The sequence below is a fragment of the Peromyscus maniculatus genome, chromosome 4 (genome assembly GCF_049852395.1).
Source record: "Peromyscus maniculatus bairdii isolate BWxNUB_F1_BW_parent chromosome 4, HU_Pman_BW_mat_3.1, whole genome shotgun sequence".
NCBI classification, from domain to species: domain Eukaryota; kingdom Metazoa; phylum Chordata; class Mammalia; order Rodentia; family Cricetidae; genus Peromyscus; species Peromyscus maniculatus.
Window position 1 is genome coordinate 88,742,789 of NC_134855.1, and position 12,624 is coordinate 88,755,412.

The window sequence follows — 12,624 nt, forward strand, 5'->3', positions numbered from 1 at the left end:
ATAAATAAACTTCCTAAATATAAAAGTGTCTGTAAATTATTTGTAGGGAACTGCCTTCAGAGGCAGTTGGTTTGGAACCTGATGGACATCCATAAAACAAAGCTCTTCATCTCAGTCATGGCCTTTTGATAACATAAAGTCAGAATTCCCACACAAAACATTATAACTCCCCTGGAAAGAAACATGTGACCCATGAATAGGCATTGTGCTTATCTCTGACGGTATAAAAGAACCTTAATGCTTTCGCTTCTGGTCGTCAAATCAACAGTAAGCTTCTCTCTTCACTCCCCTCTATGTATTCTCCCAACCTCTGCCATTTGAAATGACACATTTGATGTCTTCTCGATGGCAGATCTTCAATAAAATCTTTCCTTTCCCCAAAATGTGATGTCATAGTTGCTTAACAAGTGCAAGGACTAGTGGGTCCTTGTCCTCGCTCAGTTACTGTGTACAGGAAATAGACATCATAATTTTCTTGCATTGACCATTATTAAAATGTAGATTCCCTATTCAGAGCAGTTATAAGACAACTAAGAGTTTCAAGTTATTCTTCATGTCAGATAATCAAGACCCTCATTTTCACTCAGAGAGTGCATAAAACACTGAAAATCATCAGAAGTCTTTAATTAACTAATCCATTTATCCTACTGCCACATTTTTTGAAGTACCTATCTAATCCTTCAACTATTTGCTGGGTACAGTTTATTCTGAGGAAAATGAGCTAGTTAAGTGATAAGATGCCCTTGACATGATGGACTGTTACATTTATAAGCTTAATGAAGGCATAGAATCATGCAAATCACAAGAAAAACAATACAAGACAGTCTAATGCTAGCAAAATTTCTGAAGCCCCCTTTCTGCTTAAAATGTTTGTTTTTATTTAAAGGTAAAATATTGTGAAAATTGTAACTGCCCATGCCAGAAGTAGACATAGTATGTTAAGTTTCTATAGGTCTTTAAATTTAGTCCAACATTAAACATATTACCTATGCTTGGGAAAACATCTATAATTTTAAGTAAATTTTGGAGAATTTCATGCATTTATAAAATTTCCAACATTTCTCTTTCCATCCAACTCCTCTGGCACTCCTACCTCTCAAATTCATGACCTTTTCTCTTATATAATTATTGAAATTATACACATACACACACACACACTCACTGGTGAATCTATTAGTGTTGCAAATTACATACAGTTTTACAAGCACTACTTATTTATTCAAATAACTACTTAAACATATTTATAATCCATCTAGATATTGTCATTGATCAAGGTAAAAGAAGAGGTTATCATGATGATTTTGCCAGGCACTTTATAATGACTGTTCCAGACTTAATGGAAAGGTTTCTATGTAGGCATGATAGGAATAATAATAATAAAAAAACTTTTGCTGCTAGAACTCCCATAGAACTAATGAGGGCCTTCTTAGCATGTTCCAAATCTGTATTTGAACCTCAGCACCACACAACAAAATAAAAATAAATAAGTAAATTAAAATTTAAAACCGAAAACTTAAGCCTTCCACTTAAATGATTCTCCCACCCAGAACAAGTGGAAGACATATTTCATCTTCTACTATACTTTTTTGGCCTTATTTGTATGAAATTATTTTTAGGCATTAATGAAGGTCCTAGTTTTGATTTTAGATGCCCACTATTCTAATTGTGTCAGCTAGTCTTTCACTTTCAGAGCACAACTTACATTCTTTTCATCCTGCCTATCCCTTTAAAATTGCATGGTATTGTAGCTGAAAGTTTTTCTGTGCTCACCTGGCACCAATGTCCCACAGCCACTTACAAAATTCCTGAGTCCCGCCTGGTCCTGTAACCACTCAGACCCAAGTAAACACACAGAGGCTTTTATTAATTAAAACTGCTCGGCCATTAGCTCAGGCCTACCACTGACTAGCTCCTACACTTAAACTCAGCCCATTTTTGTTCATCTATAAATTGCCATGTGTTCCATGGCTTTACCTGTGTGTCATTACATGCTGCTCCCTGGACCACGGGCTGGCATCTCCTGACTCAGCCTTCCTCTTCCCAGAATTCTCCTTGTCTGTTTATCCCACCCATACTTCCTGCCCAGCTACTGGCCAATCAGCATTTTATTTATCAACCAATCAGAGCAACACATACACAGCATACAGAACATTCCACAGCATGGTATTGTGGCAACAGCATTTAATTTAGATCACAGATACTGAAGAACAAATTCAGCTGGTGTTTAAAACACAGGTGAATTATAAATCATCTCGAGATCTGTCCTTTTGCTCCTCTGTAAGTAGCTATCTGGTTTCCCTTTGATGGAGCTTGTACCTTGGTTTTGAACACCTTTGGTTCCGGATTTGTGGTAATAATAAGCATAAAGTCAGGAACAACTTAGGAATTGTAAACAAAGGCAAAATGAAAAGCAAAAACAAAAACAAAACAGAGCAAAAAAAAAAACACACCAAGGTCTCTGATGTACAGTGACTTGAATCAAGACATAAGTTAAACAGCTAAATATTTTTATCTTGTAATATAAATTGAATATAAACTATAAAAACAAAATAGTAACTGTATAAGTGTAAGCTTGGGAAAGAGATTTACTTTTGTTCATAGCTACTATTTAAAAATGGTCCCATCCTTAGACAATCTGCCATTGCTGTCTCATTCACACCACTTCTGACACACTCACTGATACTTCTTGTCTTTGCCTCTTAAGTCAATTTCCTCTCTTTCCTATAGTGTTTTCCCTTCTATTATGTGAAGACATATGGCATGTATATCCATGCATTTAATTCTGTATCAGACTCACTGACCATGCACTGTAAAGATGAATGAGTTAGTTAACTTTCATTTTTATTTACTTCTACCATTATCATTATTTTGTTGTTATTATTATTATGCTCGATTATTTTCAGATAGGGTCTCTCTGTGTAGCCTGTATTTGTTTGGAACTAGTTGTATAGACCCAGCTGGCCTTTAACTCATGATCCTTCTGTCACAGTTTGCAGAGAACTGAGACCACAAATGGGTTCCACCATGCCTGGTGAGCTAAGTTATTTTGAGTCTACATTTTGTCTAACTTACACCTGAGCAAGAAATAAGGAAAACAGCAAATGCAAAGATCCTGACTTTCTGCAGTGGGGCACTATGTCAGGATCCAAAATAGCACCAAGAACAGCTTGCCTCTTGCAGGTTCTTAATTCATTGCTGTCAAGCTCTTAATGTGAAATAATCTAACCACCTAAAATAAGAGGCTGCTTTGGAAGGAGGGGTTTTGCATTTCAGTGACTGTCATCACTGGGTAAAATGTCAGGCTAAGTGCACACAGCTAGAATGTATCTCATTTTCATGCCTTAGTTTTAACTGCATACATACTGAAAGACCATTTTAACCAGGATGAACTCATATTTTCTATAGCTTCTCAACTTAATTTCTCCTTTGTTTTGCCACCATCGGAGAACACAAAAGTCAACTGGTTTCATTCTCTGCTGGTCGCAGGTGAGCTGATGCTATTGGTGACAAGATGGTGCTGTCAGGGAGAAAGATCACCTTCCGTTTTAGAAGCACTAGCTGCCAATCTGGGTCTCTTCTGCTCATCTCCGGTGAAAGCAGGCTTCTCAGAGGAACAAAACACCCACAACCTTCACACTTCTCATTATTATCTAATTATTCCACCCAAAATTCCCAAGGGGAAGAACACTTACTCCCGGGTGAAGAGGAAACTTCGAAATCATGTTTTCACAAAGTTATTTGCATGATTTGGATACAGAACAAAGAAAAGAGTATGTGGTCTCTAAAGGCATCCTCCATGTCCAGGAGCAAGGCAAATTGCTGATAGAAACTGTATTACAAGACAGAAACTTCCTAGTGACAAATAACCTTCCTGTGCACAAAGATGTCCCCTAAAATACACACTGTCAGTTGATGATGCTTTCTTTTAGAAACTGTTCATACTGGCACGAAATTTAATGACTATTTGAGTTCTTTCTGCCAGACTCAGTGTTTAGCTCCGTGCATATTCATTTGTAAACATGGACAGATTTCTAACCTCCATATTTTAGCTAGCAAATTCATGCCTTGTAATATCTTCATAAAACTCTTTTCCCTTCTATCAACAAAAAATGCTAAATATTTTCAACTCAATATTTATCAAATAAAATTGAATCCAACGTACATAACATTCAATAAGAGAAACGTTGAAAGCTAATTAATGTTTTAAATGTTCATTATACTGAAAAAAATTTGAGGGGTGAGTGCTGGTCACTAAACTGACATCCTTGGGCACTCAAGGCCTGTAAGGGCATCCACTATTCTGTATCACTAACCTTAAAATACTGGATTTGATATTTCAGAGAGTTATGAGTATTTTCATACCAATGAGTTTTTAATTATAAAAGCATTTTATTCCAAAATTTACTGAGGTTATATTCTATCATCTAAACCTCTTGCTTAACAGGAGAATTCAGAGTGTTGATTTTTTTTAATAGTAGTGATATGGACAGGACTCTCAGAATCTCTGTTCTTCACTGTACTTGATCATTATATCCCTGGGATATGTGAATATGTTATATGATACTCCACAATTAGATATTATGTTACATGCCACATTTGATATCTTAAAAAAAAAAAGAGGACAGATTATCCTCCATGGGTTATGACTCCATAAAAGGAACTGATCTCTTCCTGGCAATTCAGACTGCAAATAGCACAAGGATGCAGGTAAGATACATCGCTGGTGGTTTTTGCAGAGTGGGTATGTAGTAAAAAAAAAAATGAGGATGCTCTCTAAGGGATGAAATTTACCAAAGCAATGGGCACCCAATCCTCAGGAACTGAAATGTGTCACGACCTTGAAAGCTTCAAAGAATGTTCCATGGTCCAGGCACAAAGACATTCTGGAAATAATTTGACTTAGGCTGATTTGTGTTCTGCACAGAAACTGAGCAAACAGCTCCTTCACTTAATATCAAAATTCTCAACTCCAAAATTCTGAGTGAACAAAATGGGTTTTATTTTTAGGATGCCAAGTCTGTGATAATTTGTACTCAGTGTTAGAAGACTAAAACGAGGAATTTCAAAATGTGGTGGTATTGTGTTCCCCCAAAATATTGTGCACCCTAATAAACTTATCTGGGGTCAGAGACAGAACAGCCACTAAATACAAAGGCTAGAAAATGGTGGCACTCACACCTTTAATCCTAGCACTCCAGAGGTAGAAATCCCTCTGGATCTCTGTGAGTTCAAGGCCACATTGGAAATGGCCAGGCATGGTGACACACACCTTTATCCCAGAAAGCGAGCCTTTAATCTCAGGGAGTGACAGTAGAAAGGAAAGATATATAAGGCGTGAATACAGAAACCAGAAGCATTTGGCTGGTTAAGCTTTTAGGTTTTGAGCAGCACAGTTCAGCTGAGAGCCATTCGGATATGAGGACACAGCGGTTTCCAGTCTGAGGAAACAACATCAGCTGAGAAATTGGCCAGGCGAGGTTAGCTGTGGCTTGTTCTGTCTCTCTGATCTTCTAATGTTCACCCCAATAACTGGCCTCAGGTTTGATTTTATTAATAAGATCTTTTAAGATTCCTGCTACAGTCTTCACTATGTTGAAACAGTATGTATGTTTTATGATATAATGCTAGAATGCTTGTTTTAGAAAAATGCTTTTGTTTATTTGTAATCTATTTATTGTAGCAGGTTGATTTATGCATGAAACCATAAATAATAAATAAAATTCTAATAAGCTAAATGTAAAAACTTTTTTCACTATCAAGATCAGGATCATATTTTGTGAAAGTACCTGTAACAGGCAAGATAAATTCTTGTAAAATTAAATTTAAAGTAAAAGTTAAGGGGCTGATGAGATGGATCAGTGGGTAAAGGTGATCATGGCCAAGCCTGATGAAATGAGTTTGTTCACTGGGCTCACATATTAGAAGGAGAGAACATACTTCTGCAATTTCCCTTTGATCTCTTTATGTGTGGAGGCAGATATTTGTGGTACACACACACACACACACACACACACACACACACACAACTAAACATACACACAATAAATAGATAATGACAATACAAATGCATAATTTAGTGATTTTCCTCTATATTTTATAATCGCTGCCTTTACTCTTTCCTAAAGGCATTTTATTTATTATTTTATTTTGGGGATTTTAATGATTACATCATTTTCTCTGTTTCCCCAGTGCTCTTTTCCTTGTCTCCTTTTCATGACTTTTCCCTTCTATTTCCTTCCTCTATGATTCCCTCCCCTTCTCTTGAATCTTACTCCTAATCATTTAAACATCCTATCTTAAAAAAAAAAGTAAAAAAGTGAATAGAAAATATGGACAGCAATCTCACTAGAGTGTTCACCCACTCCAACCTGGTGGTTTTTTCACCTCTCACCCAGACAAGCAGGTGAATGATGTGTGCTTATTTTCCATTATCTGCTCTTGATAGTGTACTTCATCATCTACTACATGCTAGCATATTGTACATCTGTCTTCTCAGAGAAGTCATTCTTACTGCTTGCCCTAAAGGCTTCCACATCCTCCAACGAACAGATCTCCTTCTGGTCTTGAACTTTTCTGCAGTATGTTTTCCCATGACCAGATCTTCCCTAAGGCTCCTGAGTGTAGTGGGTAGCCATTCCAGCTTTGATCTTGAAACACCGCCCCTAGATTGATAGCAGGTAACTGTCACTCCTGTCTATAACCTGCCCCTGGGGCTGGCTTGTCCCTGGGGCATGGCTGAGAGGGAGCCCCTTAAGACTCATGGTGCATACATATCTGGCCCCCTTCTGAATACCTCATGTTCCTGGAATCTAGATGGGAGACAAAGCTAGAGTTCTCTGCTGGATGGCACCTCATCTCTCCTGGATCCTGTAACCAACCCCTTATTGGCTGTAAGTTATCTCAAAAATAAACCTCTCTTGATTACCAGATAAATTACGTGGAATTGCCTTGTTAAATACAGTTATACCTGAGTTTATCCCTGATGATTTCACATGCCTGTTCTCCTCTCCTATCATTCTGTAGGGTTTTTCCTTTTCTTTATTTTGATTTCTGTTATCACTACTGCCCTTTTCCCAGTATATGGTTCATACTGTCATTGACTAGATAGAGTACTTATCTTCAAGTCATAATCTTCATTTATGTCTAGCCTTCAAATATCTCTACTTGTATTTCTCAGAATTACAATAATTAATGTTCCTTCTATATACTCCATTCAAAAAAGAAGCCTAGCTCTTTTCTAGACAGTAATAAGTTTTGTTACTGCTTTTTTCTATGGGTAGAATTCTTTCTCTGTATTTCTATGATGGACTCTGTGAGTGTTAATCTTTGTTGCCAGTTTTATGAGATCTGGAATAAACTAAGACAGTCACCTCTCTGTATGTGTCTGTGAGGATATTTTCTGGAGAAGTAAATAGATGGGGCATCCTGTAGAGTAGGCAGCAGCTTCTAGTGACTGTGCAGATATAAGAGGTCTGAGGAAAGGAGTGTGCATCTGACTGCCTTAGCTCCTTACTGGTGAGCCCACTCTGTGACATTAGAACCCTTTGTTTTTCCAATCTGGACTAAGAACTAGTGAATCTCCAGGTATCTATCATCTAGACCCTCAGAGCCAGATTGTGAGTGCTGAGGTGCCCACTCTTGTTGACTGTGTAGCTACTGGATTCCTCAGCCTCTCCTGTGTGCAAATAGTTGGATTATCTGCTATGTAAGCCAATCTAATAAACACATTTTCTAATAGGTATTCATTCCAGTTCTTTATCCCTGGAGAACTCTGACTAATAGAGACTCCTTTTCAGTTAAGTAATTTTCTTTCAGTTTATACATAGCACCCAGCCACATTCCTTACATAACATTGCTTTGTTTGAATTATTATACGGGTATGGAAGTATCATAATAAAATCTATTATGTGTAGTTAATATCTACTAACACAATTAAAAATCTTCTCTCTATATTCGGTCTCCTCCTTTCATCCTCATATTCCTTTGTTCCCCACCACGGTTTTTCTCCTCTCTTGGAAACACAACCAGAGTTCCTTAGTGTTACCTACATCAAATTTAATGAGGCATTTACAGAAGGGAAAATATAAAAACATCCAACTCAGATTTAACACTAGTAATACGAAATCTGGACAAATGGATTCCCCTAATATTTTCCACCATCACCATCTTCATCAACAACAACACATTTATTTTAACAGGGGAGCACTGGTAGGAGAGAGGAAATAATACTAACAGTACAATGGCTCCAGTGGTGGAAGCAGCAGGTCCAAGGATCTAGGCAGTCAGCTTGATTCACCTACTTACCCGGCTTTCCTAACTCTTTAATGTGTGGATTAAACGTGAAGAAAGTGAAGTGAAGCTGAGAAAAACGTAATTATGCAACTAGAATGAGCATCCTCTGTCCAGCAATAGCAGGACTCAGAGAGCTCTATCTTGCTGTGTGCCAATATAAACAGAAACCACAAGAATAGAGAAACATCCCTGTCAGTGTGGAACATAACTGTTTTTTAATGCATCATGGAGTATTTTTCTTTGTATTAATTCAGAGGAATAAGGCAAAAGACTCAACAACATCTGAACTTTGGCCAAGAAGACCCAACAGAGTAGAGAGAAGCAGTGATCATGTCTGTCATGGTACCCGGTGTGTATGTCTGGTCTGTATAGGCAAGTGTCACTCAGTATACTCAATGATTTGGTCCACTTTAAATATCGGTTTCTGTAGAAGCTTGCTCGGTGTTTGTAAAATTACTTAGTGAATACATAGGTGAACATAAATCATCTGAGCACCAAGACTACCAGTACGGAGTGTAATTTGTGTGTGCATAAACTGCTTTGAACGGTTAGGAAGTATGTGCTCTTATTTCTGTGAAGTAGAAATCACAAGGAAATCAAACGAATAAAGCAGTCTATAGGACTCTTTTTCAATAAGTACCCTTTGATATGTCTAATTTCTAGAGGTAGTGATATTCTGAGTTAACGGTCCCAGGAAAAATAAGAAAAATATTAGATAAAAAGTTAAAATAAAAATTTCGCACCGGGCGGTGGTGGTGCACGCCTTTAATCCCAGCACTTGGGAGGCAGAGGCAGGTGGATCTCTGTGAGTTCAAGGCCAGCCTGGTCTACAAAGTGAGTTCCAGGAAAGGCACAAAGCTACACAGAGAAATCCTGTCTCAAAAAAAAAAAAAAAAGAAAAGAAAAAGAAAAAGAAAAAAAAAGAATTTCACTTTCTCTGTTCTGTGTCATGTGGCAGTGTGTAAATAAACCTTTTCTTCTTGTGAACTCATTGTGTATCTACTGTTTTGTAGGAAAGAATTTTAATAATTACAAATAAATTCAGTTATTAAGGGAGACACTGGATAGTAGTTTAGTACTCCCTAAAATGTATTACTTTAAAAAATTAATTCTTTGCCGGGCGGTGGTGGTGCACGCCTTTAATCCCAGCACTCGGGAGGCAGAGCCAGGCGGATCTCTGTGAGTTCGAGGCCAGCCTGGGCTACCAAGTGAGTTCCAGGAAAGGCGCAAAGCTACACAGAGAAACCCTGTCTCAAAAAACCAAAAAAAAAAAAATTAATTCTAAGACATGTTTTGAGAATGAAAAATGAAAGTGATGGGGTCAGAGGGTTTCAGAACCATATCTCTGAGTCCCAAGCAACATTTTGCTAAATCTTATTAGAAAATTCTCAATATTTCATTTTTACCTTAGCATTTTTAAAAATCAAGTTTTAACACTGCAATTACAAGTTAACTGTTCAAATATTTAAATTTTTACACAATTAAAAATGTCTGAGTAGATCCGTATGTTGTGATATTCGGCAGAGTCAAAAAGCTAAGTTGGTTGTAGATATAACAGTGATTTGTTTTTGTGCATAAAACATACTGAGAGGCAGCTAGCAGGAAACCAGCTCTTCGGAAGTTCTGAAAAGGAAATGAGATTTATTTGGGTAGCAATGTGGACCCTGGCCTTGATTTTCATGTTTCTTGGATTTTCATTTGTTTATTTATTTATTTTACATTAGGGGTTTATCTTTCTCTAATGTGATAAAATGTGATTTAGAGAAGAGCCCCCAATTAGTCATCTAATACCAAGTGGTCGGCCCTAAGGTCGTGTGTGTGTGTGTGTGTGTGTGTGTGTGTGTGTGTGTGTGTGTATTATAAGTTCTGAGTGGGTTGCATTTATATTTTTAACAGTGTGTGTTTGTGTGTGTGTGTGTGTGTGTGTGTGTGTGTGTGTGTGTGTGTGTGTAACAATTAAAGAAAAAGAGGCTATGGATCTAACATAGTGCAAAGAGTGAATGGGAGGGACTGAAGGGAGGAAAGAGAAGGGATGATATGACATGATATAATTTCAAAAAATAAAACAAAATTATTAAAAAAGAGAATTGTGGTACAATTCCACTTAGGAAAGAAAGTCTATAAATACTGCTGCTTTGGAGAACTGTTTTCAAAGATTTCGAGAATATAGCTCAAATACTATTTTAAGATCTCATAGTGTTTTTCATGTGCCCATTTCAAAATTGTTTAGCTTTAGCTAGAGAGATGTCTCGGTGATTAAGAACGAGTACTGCTGTTTCAAAGAATTAGAGTCTAGTTCCGGCAACAATGTTGAGTGGCTTACAACTGCCTGAAATTCCAGGCCCAAGGAATCCAATGCTTCTGACCTCCAAGAACATCTGCACTCATGTGTATGTACTCAATCACTAGTACTCATACTTAAAATCAATAAAATAGATGTTTAAAACCAAACAAATTAAACCATAGAATATTCAACTAAAATAACAAAAGTGGCAATTTTATCATCATAGAACTATGAAAAGTATGTATTTCTTCCTTTCTATGTTCTATTTTTTTTCCAGACGCCTTGATCCTTTTATTGTTTTACTAGAAGGAAAAAGAAAATAGTCCTTTCAAAAGATTCATATAAACAAAACAAAGAGGCTGGTGAAGGTTGGTGCCCATACTTCTAGCAATCAAACTTGCATTTCAGCAGCTTGGCGAACAATTTCAACATTTGGTTTTCCTCACTCAGGGTTTCCTACTTTGCATGGGCATAATCATTACATAATCAGTTTTCAAAAATTGCAAAAATAGCCAAACCCTTTGAAAAATATTTAAAATGTACAGATATGCATAGATGAAAAAGTAAATAAATATTTAAATGGAATAGTACATATGTTTTTATTTTATTCTTGGACTTGGGAAAATGCATAGACCATATATATTAAAGTATGACTGATAGTATGTATCCCAGAATATTAGTCCAAAAAAGAAACTGATAATGGAAAAGCCTTTACCTCCTTTTCCAACATCAAACCTTCTGCTCTGAGGTTTTTTTCAAATGTGTTTCTTTTGTCATATTGGATGTTTGTCTTTCGATAAACCAGGATGTAATCAATTCGCTTTTGCCATCTTTAAATAAGAGTCCACTGGATGCTATGTAATTCATGTCATTCTGTTAAAAAAACAAAACAAAACAAAAACAAAACTGTTAATAGTGTAAGTTAGATAAACATGCATGTTAAATATAGGCACCAGGAAGCTGATACCAGAAAAAATAAATGTGTGCTTTAGACTCCTACTGAAAACCATGGAAAGATAATTCAAGCTAGTCTGCAATCTACAATGGAAGGCAAGCTAACAGGATTGTAATTAGATTTATTACTTGATGGCTGATCCTTGAGTTGTATGTTTTATTCAATAAGTCTCTGTAAAAAAAATACCAGCTAGTATATCTTCCATACTGACTAAGTCATGTCCAGATGTAATTATTTTCATACTTCATCTTGCTGATTCACAACTTACATTTCAAACATAAAGACACTAAGGCTGAAAGAAATGAAACCAACATAACACCATGTGTTATTTAAGACTCTCACAAATCTCTGCTTTTCTAAACAGTTGTTCAATAATGCTGAGACCATACAATAATTCCTGAACTGCAAGCTTCGGGAAATGTTTACTCTTAGGATACGACTGCAAATAGATGGTGATGGAAATAGTGCACTCATAGCTAGCTCATCAAGACTGGTTAAAGATGCTGAGGAGGTGGCTCAATGTCTAAAAACGTTTACTGAGCAAGCCTCGGGAACTGAGTGTGGATCTTCGTAATCCGTGTAAGAGTCATTTTCATAAACTGGTAGATTTCATCTAGATATTTTCCTTGCAAGATTCACCTTAAAATAACTTAACCATATTGAGTTCCATCTTCTGTGGTGCAGCTGGGGGCCATGTGGATATCTGTGGTCCATGAAACCATGTGAAATACCATATGTACTGCCACTTGCTATTATGGGCAGGAAAGCTTCTGTTACAGAGATTTCAATGACTCCAGACCCAATAGTTGAGAATGAGAGACATTGAGGGTTCTACAATCCCCAGTCCCCCAAAGAGAAACAGCCTAGACAGGAAATCATTGAAGAAACCTGATGCAAGGGAAACTCCCCCAAACCTACAAAAATGACTCCAGATAAGACTCCTAGCAACAGTAGATAGGTAGCCTGAACTAGCCATTTTCTGGAATCAGATTGGTGACTAACCGAACTGTCATCAGAGAGCTGTCATCCAGTTACTAATCAAAACAGATGCAGAGATCGACAACCAAGCACTGGGCAGAGCTCAGGGAATCCT

At 37.1% G+C, this 12,624-nt stretch overlaps 1 pseudogene across 1 annotated transcript in view; it reads right to left on the minus strand.

The window, feature by feature from the left end:
* Nucleotides 1-12,624, minus strand: part of LOC143272642 (anoctamin-3-like) — a 138,113-nt pseudogene that overhangs the window by 18,240 nt on the left and 107,249 nt on the right. Inside the window, exon 5 of the transcript XR_013050270.1 lies at nt 11,292-11,449. The product of XR_013050270.1 is annotated as an anoctamin-3-like (transcript). The remainder of the gene's footprint in view (nt 1-11,291; nt 11,450-12,624) is intronic.